General features: G+C 36.6%; 1 long non-coding RNA gene across 1 annotated transcript; it reads left to right on the forward strand.

Annotated features, from left to right (window-relative positions):
- The first annotated feature begins 6,120 nt into the window (after positions 1-6,120).
- LOC127482967 (uncharacterized) lies at positions 6,121-18,346 on the forward strand. The gene is made up of 3 exons (XR_011387798.1): positions 6,121-6,178; positions 16,624-16,820; positions 17,903-18,346. It is a non-coding gene; the product is annotated as an uncharacterized lncRNA (long non-coding RNA).
- The last annotated feature ends 630 nt before the right edge of the window (positions 18,347-18,976 follow it).

Genomic DNA, 18,976 nt, shown 5'->3' on the forward strand with positions numbered 1-18,976 from the left:
GGGTTGTGGTGTAGCAAGTAAAGCTGCCGCCTGTGACACTGGCATCCTGTGTGGGCACAAGTTCGAGTTCTGGCTGCTCCACTTCTGAATCAGCTCCCTGCTAATGGCCTGGGAAGGCAGTGAGGATGGCCCCAGTGAGACCCTTGCACCCATGTGGGAGACCTGAAAGAAGTTCCTGGCTCCTGGCTTGTGGCCTGGCCCAGACAAGGTCACTGTGGCCATCTGGGGAGTGAACCAGTGGATGGAAGATCTCTCTCTCTCTCTCTCTGTGTCTCTCCTCCTCTCACTGTACCTCTAATTTTCAAATAAATAAATCTTTTAAAAAAATTGATGAACTGAAGGTCTTCGTCTTACAACCAGAATTTCCATCAGTACATGAAATATTATCAAAAGTCATTCCATGGCCTGAGCACCTCAGAAATATGAATGCTGAATTTGAAATTCCTTCTATCTTAATATTACACTTTTCCTAAGTAGTATTTTTATTTATGTAGGATTAGTGTCTCCAAGGAAAGGCAGCAAGTTTTTAATGAGGTCTCAAGGCAGTATACAAGTAAGGGAGATTTTTTGAGGATGTTCTTAACCTTTTACCAGTTAATAATTACAGTTAAAGTAGTGAAGATATACCCTATTCACAGGAATGGGTAGAAAGTCATCTTTTTATAACTATGTATATTTTTTTGACAGAGTTAGACAGTGAGAGAGAGAGAGAGAGACAGAGAGAAAGGTCTTCCTTCCATTGGTTCACCCCCAAAATGGCTGCTACGGCCTGTGCGCAGCGCTGATCTGAAGCCAGGAGCCAGGTGCTTCTCCTGCTCTCCCATGCAGGTGCAGGGCCCAAGCACTTGGGCCATCCTCCACTGCCTTCCTGGGCCATAGCAGAGAGCTGGACTGGAAGAGGAGCAACTGGGACAGAATCCGGCGCCCCAACCGGGACTAGAACCCAGGGTGCCGACACTGTAGGTGGAGGATTAGCCTAGTGATCTGCGGCACCGGCCCAACTATATATTTATTTATTATGCATGAAAGAGAGAGAGAGAGAGAGAGAGAGAGAGGTCTTCCATCTCCATCTGCTGATTCACTCCCCAAATGGCTGCAACTGCCTGAGCTGGGCCAATCCAAAGCCAGCAGCCAGGAGCTTCCTCCGAGTATCTTCCACGTGGCTACAGGGGCCCAAGCACTCGGGCTATCCTCCATTGCTTTCCCAGGCCATAGCAGAGAGCTGAATTGGAAGTGGAATGGCCAGGACTTGAACCAGTGTTCATATGGGATGCTGGCAGTGCAGGCGGTGGCTTTACCTGCTATGTCACAATGCTGGCCCCCAAGTTTTCTTTTATAACGTCCCTATACTTATTTATCTGTTACATATTCACTATTCAGTTAAAGATTTCTACTTCAATTATTGAATGAATTAAGCAACACGTGCAAATATGCAGAGAGAGAGAGGGAGAGGGATAGAGAGAGAGAAATAGCACAAAGCCTAAATCTTTAGTGCTCAATATACCCTTCTTTTACCTTTAGTGTATATTAAATTGTCAGCATTTCTCTTTTGTAATGCCTATTCCAGTAGTGACTGAGAGAACTACAGCTTAATAAAGGAACTTTTATCCATAAAAGAACTTCTCTTTTGAATGAATCAGAAGATAAAACCAAGGCACCTTTTAAATATATCTCTATCACTTTTTTTCTCATCTTGTTGCTGTAGACCTTGAGTTTAAACTAGTACAGAATCAATCAACCCAACTCAAAAATAGAATGAAATACTCCTCAGAAGAAAGTGGGAACAGAGGAAAATATATATTTTAAGTCACCTATCATCAGACAGGATTTATCACTGTCTTACAAGACTCAGGCAACGTGGGGAAGCACTTGGAAAGCAGATGCTCAAGTCCAGCAGCCACATTGTCACATAAATTGCAAGGTGGTTTGGGAGTCAACAGACAAGATAGAAGGGAAAAATCAGTGACTATTCCATAAAAATAAAATAGATTGTATCTTTCATTAATTATTACATAGAATTTAAGGCTAGTTGAATGCAAATCTGAGTTGATCTCAGGAAAGTAGTCACTTTACAATTTGACAGCTCAGAGGAACACGTTAAGAGTGGAAACTCATTGAGAAAAGAGGAATGCTTTCTATTCTCTTTTGCACTACCCATAGAGATACATTCATTAAGATGCATGGTGAATTTTTTAGGAAGGAGTCACTTGATTAATTTTTAGGAAATCATTTAATCAAGAATACTAAAACAGTGTTTTGTTGGGAGTCAGGAAGTGATACCCCAAAGTTTGGCACTTTAAACTGAAGGACATTGGAAGAGCCTTAGAAGTAAAATTATCATTTTGACTTTCTTCTTTTTTTGAAAGATTTGTTTTTATTTATTTGAAAGACAGAGTTACAGAGAGAGAGGTAAAACCAGAGAGAGAGAGAGAGAGAGAGTGAGAGAGAGAGAGAGTGAGAGAGAGAGAGAGGTCTTCCATCTGCTGGATCACTCCCCAAATGACTGCAATGGCCAGAGCTGAACTGACCCAAAGCCAGGAGCCAGGAGCTTCTTCCAAGTCTCCCACATGGGTGCAGGGGCCCAAGGACTTGGGCCATCTTATATAGCTTTTTCAGGACACAGCAGAAAGCTGGATTGGAAATGGAGCAGCCGGGACTTGAATTGGTGTCCATATGGGATGCCGGCCCTGTAGGACAGGACTTTACCCAGCTGCCCCACAACTCTGGCCCTGTGACTTTTTTAAATTTGTACATTTGAAAAGCAGACTTTCAGAGAGAGAGAGAGAGAGAGAGAGAGAGATAGAAAGAGAGAGAGAGGGAGAGGCTGAGGGAGAGGGAGAGATATATTCCAACCATTGGTTCACACCCCAAATGACCCCAACAGCCAGGACTGGGTCAGGTTAAAGCCAGGAACCAGGAGCCAGGAGGTTCTTCTCAGTCTCCCATGTGGGCACAGGGGCCCATGGACTTGGGCTATCTTCTGCTGCTTTCCTAGGTACATTATCAAGGAGCTGGATTGCAAGTGGAGCAGCTGGGACTGGAACTGGTGTCCATGTGGGATGCCAGCACCATGGACAGCCGCTTTCCCCACTATGCCTCAGTGCTGGCCCCATTCTGACTTCCTACAGCCGTTCATTCTCATTTCCCTTTTTCTGCCGAGTCAGACAAAAAAAAAAAAAAAAAAAAAAAAAAAAAAAAAAAAAAAAAAAAAACTAGAATTCCTTGTACAGAAACTAGAATCTCTTTCCCCTAATGACAGCTATAAAACCTAGAAATGTTACACCAACCTTGCTCCATCTTCTCATTTAAGAGCTGACCATCGGTGCATTCTCTGACCTACTTGTCTGATAATAGAGCAGGAGGCTGTCATCCCTGAAGGGGTCATGATCTATGTGCAGGATGAAGAAATGGTACACAGTGAGTCCAAGACAGTTCTGGCTGGGTTTCCCCTCTCAGTCCATTACCAGTAGGCAGTTCCTGTTTATTTAATTATATTCTACCAGCTCTCTGTTCTTCATTGAACATAAGCATAAAAATTGACACTGGGTCTTTGGGTTTTCATTCTGATGGCTGTTATTCAAAACTGATTAAATTAATTCATTATTCTTTTCTCTTCTTAGCCTGTCTTTTTTGTGAGAGTGTTGCTATGACTCCTTTGACAGATAAGGAAAAGTTTCATACCTTTCCATTCCTACAGTTCCTTATATTTAGTATTTTTTTTTTCAAAATTTTATTTACCTGAAAGGCAGTGTTACACACAGAGAGGAACAGAGAGAGAGAGAGAGAGAGAGAGAGAGAGAAATCTTTCTTCTGCTGGTTCACTCCCATTCAAATGGCCGCACAGGCCAGAGCTGGGCCAATGTGAATCCAACAGCCTGAAACTCCATCTGAGTCCCCCATGTTGGTACAAAGCCCCAAGTACTTGGGCTATCTTCAACTGATTTCCTCGATGCATTAGGAGGGAGCTGGATTCGAAGTTGAGCAGCTGAGTCTTGAACTAGTATCAAATGGGATGCTGGCATTGTAGGTAGTGGCTTTATGTTATGCCTTAAAACTAGGTCCAAGTTAGCATTATTTGCAATGAAAACTTAGTGACAGCCTACAAACATGTTAGATATGACCACCAGGAAAAACATGCTTCTCCTATCATAGAATACAAATAAGAAATAGAGGAAGTTAAAGTATATTTTTAGAGATAAAACTTGTTTACTTCATATACTGGTAAATGCTTTCACAGCAAAGGATGAACAATATTCTGTATGTGTTGTGTCAGATCATTGGGTACCTACACACTATCATACCTTTAGTAATCACAATGACAAAAGGAGAGCCTTGGTGAAGAAGAAAGGGAAATTGACTGGAAATACATATTACCACTACCTCAGATGGAACAGAATTTTCTTTCTTTCTTTCAGTTTCTCCTTTCTAACTTACTGTCCTGATTCTTTTTCCTTTTTGTTAACTTTTTATATGGGTTCTCTGAAATAATCTCTGCATTATTGGCTTTATAGTTATTATAAAGGTGATAAATGTTAAAAGTTTCTGCCTTAGGACACTTTACAATAAAATTGTGAAATGATGAGTGTTACTAAAAGAAAACAGAGATGGGATGAAATTTGCATCCATTATATAGTCTTATTTGTTACGGAAGCTCCTAGAATCATTTGTAACTTTATTTGTTCATATTTTGAATTGTATGTCCATTTCTGCCAGACACTGTGCTTGGGGCTCTGGACAAAATATTAATACCTCCTTCTGTTCTCAAAGGAATTTTTATTCTCTGTGGAAGTTAGTCAAGAACCTATTGATGAATGAAATTATCATATTATACTACAAGATTGTTTAGAATTTTATAGGAGAGCAAAGCATGTTTTTGAGGAAAAGGTAACATGTAAGTTGAATCTTTAATTCAAACTAGAATTTGGGAGAGGATGAGGTTCCATGTTAACAAAACAGTGAACAATAAAACAGAGGATCTGAGTGAGTCATGGTACTGTTAGCATCTGTAGGTCCGTCTTAGTGTTTTGCACTATAAGTTCTCAGTAAATAGTAGTTTGTGGATAAAATTTACATTCCTATGATGATATAATTACAAATTGGATAAAGGAAATTATATATTTTATTATATATATGTATGTATGTATATGTATACATACTTCATGGAATGCTACTCAGCCATAAAAAAGGAATGAAATCCTGTCTTTTGCAACAAAATGGATGCAACTCAAAACCATTATGTTTAGTGAAATAAACCAGTCCCCAAAAGACAAATATGTTTGCTGTGATATGTGATAGTTAATACATAATACAAAAAATGTATGAGAATGGAACTGACATTTTATGTTTTGATTGCTTTTTTAGAACTATCTATGCTCCTGAGGAATGTGGTCTTTCTACTTTTACTTACTGAATATGATGGTTAATTGTGCATTAATCCTATGATTATAAAATAAATTGAATTATACCTATGAAATACGTAAACATACTTTTTGTGTATGTGTATATATAAACATATATATGTATATATGATATATTTTATTTATTTGAAAGGCAGAGTCACACAGAGAGAAGGAGAGAAAGAGAAAGAGAGAGAGAGAGAGAGAGAGAGAGAGATATCTTCCATCCATTGGTTCACTCCCCAAATGGCAGCAATGGCTGGAACTGGGCCAAGCTGAAGCCATGAGCAAGGAGCTTCTTCTGGGTCTCCCATGTGGGTACAGAGGCCCAGGGACTTGGGTCATCCTCCACTGCTTTCCCAGGCATATTAACTGGGAACTGGATCAGAAGTGGAGCAGCCAGGACTCAAACCAGTGCCCATTCGGGATGCCAATGTGGCAGGCAGCAGCTTAATCTGCTATCCTACCACACTGGCCCCTATTCTTTTTAGGACTGGGCTGGAATCTGGAAGTTAGAACTCAATCCATATCTTTCTACTTGGGTGGCAGGAACCTAATTACTTGATCACCACTACTGCCTCTCAAGGCCTGAATTATCAGGAAGCTAGACTTAGGAACTGAAGCCAAATATTGAACCCAAATACTCCAAGACTGAAAGTGTGCAACTTAACAAGTGTTTTAACTACTAGGCTACACACCTGTTCCATTTTCTCTCTTTTTTATCTTTACAGGATTAACAATGATGTGGCTCTCTTACATCAAGAAGTGAGAAAATTTTGGAGGTAAAGTAAAGGGGAAATAAAGTAGAAATGATTCTTAAGTCATTAAATACTTTTAAAAATTACTAATGATTCATAAAAATTGTTTGTAAGACATCAATGTAGACAATAGTTCTATAATTAAGACACACAAACTCAATGAAAGGTAGTAAAAGCAATGTTTAATTTGTGCTATTGTTTTTATGAAATGAATTCTTCAAGCTGAAATTAAGTAGTTTTACTTATGAGCCTCATTGAATTTGTTAATATTAAATTATTTGGGATATTTTAAAGGGATAGGCAAGCATTTTTAATAGTTAAAAATATTGACTATCTAATGAGCATTGCAAAATGGCTTCTTAAATTGTGATAAGGAATCAGTCTGTGCAAAAAATACTTTACAGACTTTTTATTTTTATTTATTTATATATTTATTTTTTGACAGGCAGAGTGGACAGTGAGAGAGGTAGAGACAGAGAGAAAGGTCTTCCTTTATCGTTGGTTCACCCTCCAGTGGCTGCTGTGGCTGGCGCACTGCGGCCAGCGTACCACGCTGATCCGAAGCCAGGAGCCAGGTGCTTCTCCTGGTCTCCCATGCAGGTGCAGGGCCCAAGGACTTGGGCCATCCTCCACTGCCCTCCTGGGGCACAGCAGAGAGCTGGCCTGGGAAAGGAGCGACCAGGACAGAATCCGGCGCCCCGACTGGGACTAGAACCCGGGGTGCCAGCACCGCAGGCAGAGGATTAGCCTATTGAGCCGCAGCGCCAGCCCAGACTTTTTAAAATACTTGTTTTGATAAGAAGAAACAAAATATATCCTCTATGTTTCAGTTCAGAATATTGCAATTTTTTTTCTGCTTAAACAGAACTAACTAGTAGTTTCATATCTACACATGTATTGAATAATATTATAAAGGAATTGATCCAATAATGACTATTTTCCACATCCTCACCTATGTCTTTTCTTCATTGATTGGGTCTTAGGTGTAAATATGATAATGAGAAACCAGAAAGAACTTTTGTGTTTACACACTTGGGAGATATGAATCAGTAGTTAACTTTGCTCTACAGGGGCAGATCTCCCTTCTTTCATTGTCTGATAAATACTTGGTGCTGTTGAGATCATTTTTGTTGGGCCATATGATTGATCTGGGGATGATTTTTAATAAACTCATTTCTCCCTGCCCTAATCCAACAAGCTTTCAGTAATCAGTGCTTAATTTGCACAAGGCTCTGGACTAGCAGCTTCATAAGTATTTTATCTGAGCCTCACAATAATTCTATGAGGTAGGTGTATTTATTATCTCCGTTATATAAGTGTGGAAATTGAGGCTTATAATTAAGTAACTTATCAAAGACATAGAATTAATAAGTTCTGGGTTAGGGATTTAAATCTAGTTTTTGTTCTTTAATTCGAATTCCAACAGTCTCAGTTACTATGTTCTGCTAAAGTACACACATCTTTATTGTTTACATTCTGGTAATATTGTTTGTATGCAGCAGAAAGTATGGTTGAAAATAGACCGCAGCACCTAGATGAATTTTTGTGCGCTCATATATAGTTCTGTGAAACTCTGAACTACTCTCATGCACAATGAACTAAATGCTGCCATTCCCTCTAATATTGTTTAGTTCTTGTACTTCTATATTTCTCAACTGAGTTAAAGCAAAAACTGCATTTAGTTTGGCCCGAAAGAAATTTAATACTTTGCCTGTGACTTTCAGAAAAAGATGTGTATGCACAATGAAAAATCTTCCTAAATTAAATTTGCAAAATAAACTCATCATTTCTAGTTGTCTCTGTTGAGCATAAACACAAGGAGTGCTTATGCTATTGCTCTCTGAGGGCTTCTTAAACACTGTGACAGTTTGAAGAACTGCTATAGGAGAGATCTGGAACAACAAACAGACTGCTCATACAAGTCACCTCTTGTCTCGCCTAGTTAATATCAACAGAGCCTAAGAAGGTCCGACACCTGTATGTGATTCAGGGAATTAGGATCAAAGAGATTCTTCCATGATCTGACTTTGGTTTGCATTCCCAAGTGTGCCTTCTTCTTGCAAATCTATTTTCACTTTCACCATCTGAAAAAAAAAAAAGCTTGCTGCTTTAACCCCAGCAATAAAACTTGGAGGTAGAATCAGTAAGTCATAAATTAGTGATTCAAAGATGTGTTAAACAGGAACTAGGTAGGATACTTTCTGAGGGAATGGCATTATTAGAAGTGGTCAGTGGTTGTGTTCATAGCTTTAGTTGTCATCCCCACTCGTTAAGAGAGTTACCCTTGTAAGCCTTTCAAACCCATCTCATCTAACACAGAAATGACAGTTCTATTTTTAGGATAAGAACTTAAATACAATTACTACTCTTTGTCATAGATACTCTATGACTGCCTGCCAAATGGTTTTAACTCAGTGACTGGTATTTGAGACACTAGGAAGAACAAAATTGTATGGGTGATACATGAAAGAAATCAAATGGTTGGCGTGAACTTTTAGGAGAGGAAAATCATTAGCAGAAACATTATTAGGCAACCAGATAGCACTTTACCTGTATAATGATTTATAATCCTTTCTTATTTGATTCTCACAGGCTTTCACCAACAATGTCAATTCTGTGATATTGTTCTGTCCTATATTTAGGCTGAATATTTTTGCTTTGCTGTATTGAAGGATCTTGCAGACATCAATCTGCTTTTAGACACAGTATCAAATTACCCTGAAATATAACACCATAGATACTAGATGTAATTTCTCAGCTTGAGAGACTTGAGTTTTTTGTTTATTTTTGATTTTCTTTTCCCTGACTGGAAGTTTCTATGCTAATATTCTTCCTACTTTTGAATTTAATGAAATAAACCTTATATCTTTCCCATTTTATAGATTAATGCTGGTTATAACATTGTGAAATGGATATCAGTCACAGATTGAGTCGATCACATAGTTTTAAATTAGTTCCAATTGTGGTGGTGCTTTCCAGTTGTTAGCAGTAAATTTCCAAAGTTAATTGGGTTACCATCACATATATAATGTAAAACAAGACTCCTTATTTTATATTTTAAATATTATATTATTTAATTATTACAGAATCTTTGAAACCTTGAAAAAATTAAGTGGTTTAAAGGAGTTAGACATAATTCAAAAATGTTCAAAAGCTCTGTTTTTTTAAAAAGATTTATTTATTTGATAGAGTTACACAGAGAGAAGATGCAGAGAGACATGTCTTCCATCCGCTGGTTCACTCCCCAATTAGCCTCAATGGCCGGAGCTGCGCTGAACTGAAGCCAGGAGCCAGGAGCTTCTTCTGGGTCTCCCATTGGGTGCAGGGGCCCCAGGGCTTGGGCCATACAGAAGGTCTTTAGACAAAATTTTAAAATGAAATGTACAGGGGCCGGTGCTGTGGCATAGTGGATAAAGCTGCTACCTACAGTGCTGGCACACCATAAGGGTGCTGGTTCAAGACTCAGTTGCTCCATTTCCAATTCAGCCCTCTGCTGTGACTCGGGAAAGTAGTAGAAGGTGGCCTACGTCCTTGGGCTCCTTCACTCATGTGGGAAACCTGGAAAAGGATCCTGGCTCCTGGCTTCAGACTGGCTCAGCTCCAGCTGTTGCAGCCATTTGGAGTGAACCAGCAGATGGAAGACCTCTCTCTCTCTCTCTTTCTCTCTTTTCTCTCTTTACCTCTGCCTTTCAAATAAATAAATAATCTTAAAAAATTGAAATGTACACAAAATTCCCTTGGGTTTATTCTGTATTCTGTGGATCACTCTATAGTTCAACTTAAAATGTTCAATTTTAAATAGTCTACATCAGCAATAGACTATAGCCTGGTGGCTAAATCCTGCCTACTACCTATTTATGAAAATTAAGATTTAGTAGGACAAAGTCCCCCACCCCCCATACACACTGGATGTGTTCATGATTCACTTTCATGCTACAGCAGCAGAGGTGGTTACTTCTGACAAGATTGTATGGCCTGCAGTAAGACATACAGTCTGGAGTTAAAAAAAGTATTCACTTTGGTTTACATGATGCAAACAGGGAAACTAGCCTCACTTATAGTAAAAATATATCATAATATATATAGGAAACCTTGTAACTAACATTTATTGAACTTATCCTAGATTCCAGGCAGAGTGTTTATTGCTTGTACAGAAAGGTATTAAAATTCAAGATTAGAAAAATATCCTATCAAAACTTTTTCATCTCCCAACTTTTTATTGATATGTTTCTCAGTAAACTAGACAGTTGTCAAAATCCAACATAGGAAGTAGAGAGGAATTAGCTTAGTAGAGATGGATTCAATTCCATTTCATTCCATTTTTACTACACCTAGGAGGCTAGCCTGTGATTTGCACAAGAGCCAACCTAAGGTATTTAAGGTGAGATATACGTATTACTCCTCTAAGAATTCATTTATCACCAAGTTATAGCAATCAAAGGGGATTAAAGGAGGAAAATTCTTTTGCAATATGCAATAGTATGCAATGTATTTAGTCAAAGGAAAGGATACTTGTATTATAATTTCATGGTTCTAATTATATAGGTCCCAAATAGCTTTTAAACATTTTTACAGGAACATAATGTTATATTTTCCATAAGTAGGACATTGAAAATGCCTGTGAACTTCTAAAGAAAATTTAGAGGATACAGAGGCAGAAAACAAAGCAAAACAAAACAAACAACAAAAATCAAGAATTATCTATTGTGGTAGAATGATTATGACATACCCTCTTCACTGTGTTTCTTCTGACATTGTAGAGACACAAAAGTTAAACAATTTCTTACATTTTAGTTATTTTGTTTGCTTTGGTTGTTGTTTTCAGAAATACATTTTTTTTTAACGAGAAAACTGGACCATTGATAGGGACAATTTTAAAATATCTTGCATGAAAAACCTAAGACTATAATTCAATTGAGGGTTATTGCTATAACAAATGTGCTCATTTCCTAACTTGCACATTCAGCCATTTTGAATACTCCATAGATTAATTCGTAGCCAAGGGAAAGGTTCTCTAGATCTTAAAACTATTTATTAGGCACAATGCAAACAGAAAATGTTATAAATAAATTTCTCTTAAGTTCAACTCAATGAGTAAATTTTTAAAATGGCAAAATGTTGCATGGACTACATAAACTATGACATAGATTATATTACAGATTCATTTATTTTGACAATCTCCTGCAAAATGTTGCTGACCTTTCACTGGTTTTAGTTATAGCTATAATTATATACAAAATAATGAACCTGGATTACCAAAATATACAGGCATACATGTATTTTATGCCATATCATATTTTTCTTCAGATTTAATTTTCACTTTTATACTTAGTCTTATAAAACTAGTAATCTCTATGAAAGCAGGATTTTTTATGTCTTGTTCCTGCCATGTTTTATATGCCTATATTATACCTATCAGATAGTACAAATTCAGTAAATGTTTCTGAAAGAAAGACAGGAAGGAACAATAGAATGGACAGCATCTGAAAGAATTACTAAAGTGAATTCATATGAATTATAAGATATAAAACCACAGTGAGGCACATCTATAAAATTGGAAAATTCTTAAGGCAATTCTGCTTTCTTCTCTTCCACTAGTGTTAAAGTTTCCCTTAACAATGAGACTTACTTAAGAATAGGTGGGAGGTGAAATTTAGTTAACATTCCACTTGCCAAATTCTGAACTCTAATGTGACTGTCTTCACAGAGAAAGCCTTTTCCTGATTAACACAGAGGCCCAGGGGTACATCTCCTCATGGCTTATTATAAACTTTATTCTTGGACTGATTATCTATCGATGGAGGAAATGTTGTTCTTATTCACCCTTACAATTTGCTCTAAATCTATCTTTTCTTTTGCTTTTACAGCAAATTATAATTCATTTTCACTTAAAATCTTATTTTGATCTTTATGAGAGACACATTCCACTAGTATATTTCACAGTAGAATTCTGTTAGATGATGTTTCAATGAATGAGAAATTCCCTTGCAAAATGCGTATGGAGACTTTTTCCCCTAAAATAGAGATCAAGTTGGAAATAGATTACATGATTTCTCTCAATTCTTCATTCCTTTCAGAAGCCACATATTCACTATGCTTTATCATGGGACAGAAGTACTTTACTACCCTTGGATTCAGGCTTTAGAAAATGGTACATTGTTGGAAGTGATACTGTTTTTCATATAATGGAATTAAGGGTTAAACTCATGCTATTATATGAATATATGCAGAAAAATCACTTAACAAAATTCAACATCCTTTTATGACAGAAACTATCAATGAATGACTTGGAGAAAGGGAGTAATTCAATATAAAAAGCCCTATGAGATAAGCTCACAACTAACAAAATACTCAATGGTGGAAAGAAAGGTAAAATCTTTTTCTTAATACCAAGAATAAGACAAGTTTACTTTCTTAGTCCATTTTTGTGTTTCTATAACAAAATATCTGTGGACAGGCATTTTACAGGGAAAAGGTATTTATTTAGTTCCCATTCTGGAGTTTCAAAAGCATGTTGCTTTTTCTGTTGAGGGCCTTGTGCCATAGAGAATCACATGGTGGGAGTACAAGACACACACGCTCACAGACAACAGATAGAGTGGAAGCAAAAGACTGAGTTGAGAAAGCCTAAATTCCTCTAAAACAACATCTTCTTACTGTAACAGATCCCCTCTTGTTGTATCTAACACAGTGTATGAGAAAATATGTTTTTCCAAGGGGCCATCATGACCCAATCACATACCACTAGGTCTTGACTTTTAAGTTGGCACTGCATTTCAATATCATTACACTGATGCCAAAGCTTCTAACAGATGTACTTTTGGGGTCATCCCATAATACATACTACTCTTAACTACTTTTACTCAAAATGGTCCTGGAAGTCCCAGCCAAAGCAATTAGTCAAGAAAAAGAAATAAAAGGCACACAAATCACGGAAGAAGAAATAATCTTTATTTGCAGATGACATGATCTTAAATTCAAGAAATCCAAATACATTCATGAAAAACTTGAAGCTTTTGAATAAATTTATTATTTTTGTGGAATACAAAATCAACATACAAAATAAGTTGAACTTGTATACAGTAACAATGAACTGCTTGAAAGAGAAAGAAAAACCCCTGTTTAGAATAGCATCAAAAACAAAAAGACTTCAGAAGCACAGGCAGTCAAAGCCAAAATTAACATTTTGGATTGCATCAAATTGAGAAGTTTCTGTACTTCAAAAGAAACAGTCAGGAAAGTGAAGACGCAACCCACAGAATGGGAAAAAATATTTGCAAACTATGCAACAGATAAAGGGTTGATAACCAGAATCTACAAAGACATCAAGAAACTCCACAACATCAAAACAAACAACCCACTTAAGAGATGGGCCAAGGACCTCAATAGACATTTTTCAAAAGAGGAAATCCAAATGGCCAACAGGCACATGCAAAAATATTCAAGATCACTAGCAATCAGGGAAATGCAATCAAAACCACAATGAGGTTTCACCTCACCCCAGTTAGAATGGCTCACATTCAGAAATCTACCAACAATAGATGCTGGAGAGGATGTGGGGAAAAAGGGACACTAACCCACTGTTGGTGGGAATGCAAACTGGTGAAGCCACTATAGAAGTCAGTTTGGAGATTCCTCAGAAACCTGAATATAACCCTACCATTCAACCCAGCCATCCCACTCCTTGGAATTTACCCCAAGGAAATGAAATTGGCAAACAAACAAGCTGTCTGCACCTTAATGTTTATTGCAGCTCAATTCACAATAGCTAAAACCTGGAACCAACCCAAATGCCCATCAACAGTAGACTGGATAAAGAAATTATGGGACATGTACTCTATCGAATACTATACAGCAGTCAAAAACAATGAAACCCGGTCATTTGCAACAAGATGGAGGAATCTGAAAAACATTATGTCGAGTGAATTAAGCCAGTCCCAAAGGGACAAATATCATATGTTCTCTCTGATCGGTGACAACTAACTGAGCACCAAAGGGGAAACCTGTTGAAGTGAAATGGACACTATGAGAAACAGTGACTTGATCAGCTCTTGTCCCGACTGTTGATGTACAATGTAATACTTTATCAATTTTAGTATTTTCTCTTTGTTTTATTCTAGTACTATTGGTTGAACTCTGTAATTAACACACAATTATTCTTAGGTGTTTAAATTTTAACTGAAAAGTGATCCCTGTTAAATATAAGAGTGGGAATAAGAGAGGGAGGAGATGTACAATTTGGGACATGATCAAGCTGACTTGCCCCAAAAGGTGGAGTTAGAAATGTGCCAGGGGATCCCAATACAATCCTGTCAGGGTGGCATTTACCAATGCCATCTCACTATGTCCAAGTGATTAATTTTAGTTCACAATTGATCACACTGATAGGTCTAAGAGTCAAAGGGATCACACAAACAAGACTAGTGTCTGCAAATACTAACTGATAGAATAAAAAAGGGAGAGAATGATCCATCATGGGAAGCAGGATACACAGCAGACTCACAGAATGGCAGATGTCCTAAATAGCACTCTGGCCTCAGAATCAGCCCTTAAGGCATTTGGATATGGCTGAAGAACCCAAGAGAGTATTTTAGGCATGGAAAGCCAAGACACTCTGGGAAAAAAAAAGAAGACCTAAAAGACCTAAATGAAAGATCGCTGTGAGTGAGATCCCAGTGGAAAGAAAGGGGCCATCAAAGAAGGAGGTACCTTTCTCTGAAGGAAGGAGAGAACTTCCACTTTGACTATGACCCTGTTGGAATAAGATCAAAGTCGGCGAACTCAAAAGGCTTCCATAGCTTGGCAACTCATGACTAGAGCCTAGGGAGATTACTGACACCATAAACAAGAGTGTCAAATTGTTAAGTCAACAACAGGAGTCACTGTGTACTTACTCCTCATGTGGGATCTCTGTCCTTAATGTGTTATCCAATGTGAAGTAATGCTATAACTCGTACTGAAACAGTATTTTACAGTTTGTGTTTCTGTGTGGGTGCAAACTGATGAAATCTTTACTTAATATATACTAAGTTGATCTTTAAATAAAGAGAATTGAAAATGAATCTTGATATGAACAGAATGGGAGAGGGAGCTGGAGATGGGAGGGGTGTGAGTGGGAGGGAAATTATGGGGGGCAAGCCATTGTGATCTATAAACTGTACTTTGGAAATTTATATTTACTAAATGGAAAAAAGAATAGCATCAAAAGCAATAAAAATATTAAGAGTAAATTTATATAAGATGGTGGAAATCTGTTTACTGCTGACTACAAAACATTGTTAACTATAAAATAAATTGAAAAAGAGACAACTAAATGAAAAGATGCCTCATGTCCATGGTTTGGAAAGAATTATAGACATATTAAAAGATATTAATATATTTTTATATGCATTGCATTGAATTTACTCTGAATGTGCCTTTCTCAGAAATAGAGAAAACAATCCTACCAATTGTATAAAATCGCTAAATGAAACCACCTAAAATGAAAAAAAAATCTTGAACAAGGAAAAGAAAGCTAGAGAAATTGCACTACCTGACTTTAAAATAGACTACAAAGCCATAATAATCAAAACAGCAGGTTATTTTCACATTGACATATAGCCTAATGGAAGAGAATAGGGAGCCCAGAATATATTCAAACATTTACATTCAAGTGATATTTAACAAGGATGCCAAAAAAGGACATGGAAGTCTACTCAAAAATTAATGTTGGCGAAACTGAACATGTACATATAGAATAATGGAACTGGACCCTTATCTCACATCAGATACTAAAATCAACTCAAGGTGACTTAAAATCTTAAAAACAAGTCATGAAACTTATAATAGAAGACATAAGGCCCATTAGCTTTGATATTCATCAAAACAATGATTATTTTGATACAATACTAAAAGCATATACTTCAAAATAAAAATAGACAAACAGGATTGTATCTAACTCAACTGTTTTGCTCAGCAAAGAAAATAGAATGAAGAGACCCCTCACAGAAATGGAGAAAACATTTGCATGTATATCTGATGTAGGATTATTATCCAAAATAGGTAAGAATGCAAATAACTGAAAGGTAATAGAACAACTATATTAATAAAATGAGTTAAGTTCTCCAAGGAACTCAAACAAATGACCATAGGCACATTAAAAAGTTTTAAGTACTTGTTATCAGTGAGAAAATGTAATCAAAGTTGTAATAAGATATCACCTCATATTGGTAATATCAAAATGATAGCAGATAACAAGTCTTGAGTAGTTAGAGCAAAGGGAAACTTTGTGGGTTGCTAGTGAAAATATGTTAATACAGCAATTATTAAAAAAGGGTATAAGTCTCTCAGAAAATAGAACTATAATATGATCTAGCAATTTTATTTCTGGATGTATATCCAAAAGAAATTGTATCAGTATCTTGAAGATAGATTGCACTCCCATGGTGATTGCTGCATTATTTATTTATTTTTTCTTATTAAATTTTTAGGTGAACATGATTTCAAATTAAATTATAATCAAAGGTTGAGTGATCCATTAAATAATAATAGCCAAGATATGAATATCAACCTGGATGTGCACTGATGGAGGAATTGACATCTATATAATAACAGATTATTATTCAGCTTTATGAAGGAAGGAAATTTTGTTATTGCAACTACAAGAATGAGTCTGGGATACATTATGGTAAATGAAATAAATCAGACACAGAAAGAGAAATAACATACTATTTCACTTATATGTGGAATCTAAAAAAATCAAGTTCATGTGAATGGTTGCTGTAATTGGATATTGCAAGTGGGGAATGGAGAAGCTGACCAAAGGGTATCAAATTTCAGTTATAAAAGATCAGTAATTTTTGAAGACATAATGTATAGTATGGTCACTATGATTAATAACACTTTATTGTATACTTGAAATTTGCTAAGAGAGGATATTTTTTTTTTATCTTTTATTTAATGAATATAAATTTCCAAAGTACGACTCATGGGTTACAATGGCTTTCCCCCCCATACCGTCCCTCCCACCCACAACCCTCCCCTTTCCCACTCCCTCTCCCCTTCCATTCACATCAAGATTCATTTTCGATTATCTTAATATACAGAAGATCAGCTTAGTATACCTTAAGTAAGGATTTCAACAGTTTGTTCCCACACAGAAACATAAAGTGAAAAATAATAGATGATTTTTTTTTAAATCATGAGGAAATCAGATCAGACCTATTGTCATGTTTAATCCCAGTGAGAGTCAAGTTGGGAATTGATAATTTCTTTCTTTTTTTTTTTTTTACAGAAGATCAGTTTAGTGTACATTAAGTAAAGATTTCAATCGTTTGCACCCCCATAGAAACACAAAGTGAAATATACTGTTTGAGTACTCGTTATAGCATTAAGCCTCAGTGTACAGCACATTAAGGACAGAGATCCTACATGAGGAGTAAGTGCACAGTGACTCCTGTTGTTGACTTTACAAATTGACACTCCTGTTTATGGCATCAATAATCTCCCTATGCACCAGTCATGAGTTTCCAAGGCTATGGAAGCCCCTTGAGTTCTCCAACTCTAAGAGAGGATATTAAACATTCTCTCTACAGCAAACAAAATGCAAGGTGATAGCTATCTTAGTTAGCATCATAGTAATTACTTTAAAATGTGTATGTATAATTTGTATACCATAAATGTGCAGAAGTTTTATTTATCAATTACACTTCATTAATGCTTCAAATAATATCTCATGCATTTCTGTTACTTTAATTTTCCCTTTTGCAGCTATGGCATTGTTGTAAATATAACACAGCTCAGGTGGTTCATTTGGGAGGACAGAAGGCATTTGGAAGAGATTCACTGTATCTAACCCAATAAAGTACATTGTGAAGCACATGAGACCCAGCAACTTCAAGAGAAGCAAAGCTACCAGCTAAGCCTATCTTCTATTAAACACAACATAGCCAAGACAAAGATTCACAATTTTGTTTCTATCTCTTGAGCTTTGTGTGGATTGTTTTGCAGTATATTGGAACAATGGCTAACTGAAACATAGGCAAACTCTTTTTCTTTTATGAACTCCCCCAAAGTAACATTTATACACAATTCATATGATATAAGAGGGGTCCTCAACAATATTCATGGAAAATGTACATCAGCTTTTAATTATCTTTTCTATGAAAATTTTTATTTATCCTCATATGTCTTTGTTATACCAAGGGAATCAATTTGGAGGGGGGGTTCATCATACTTTACTTAATTGTTATCTAAGTATAGCTGCACCTTTTTTTTTTTTATCATGATCCATCAGTATGCGTTCATGTACTTCTCATAATGCATAATACATATTATTAAAAAATTTAACATCTTTTAAATAACAAACATGTACATATTGGAATGAAGGACACCTATCCTATATTTTTGTTCTGTTGTTTTTTACTTCTGAAACAATTCGCATCTTTTCATTAGGCTTCTTACAACCACTATAGAAGTTGTATCTGTTTTATATATCTCATCTTTTAATTGTCATTTTGTGCATTGCCATGAAGAATCAGGTTCCTAGGAAAGACACTTTCATAATATTAACGTAAATATTCAGAGGCCAGTTATTCAATTATAGACTATTCACCTTGTGTTTATTTCCTCTCTTCTTTCTATATTTGAATATTTTCAGTTCATTTACGATCCATTTTGCTTCTCATTAACACCTCTGGTAAAGTGTATGGAGAAGGAGCTCATTGAAACTTAGAAATTAAACCTTCGAATTAGCTAAACTCTGCTTACTCTGGCTTATGTTATTAAGACAGATAACTTGGGGCTAGAACTGTGGCATAGCAGGTAAAGCTGCCACCTGCAGTG

This window comes from Oryctolagus cuniculus, chromosome 4 (assembly GCF_964237555.1).
Source record: "Oryctolagus cuniculus chromosome 4, mOryCun1.1, whole genome shotgun sequence".
Classification (NCBI taxonomy): domain Eukaryota; kingdom Metazoa; phylum Chordata; class Mammalia; order Lagomorpha; family Leporidae; genus Oryctolagus; species Oryctolagus cuniculus.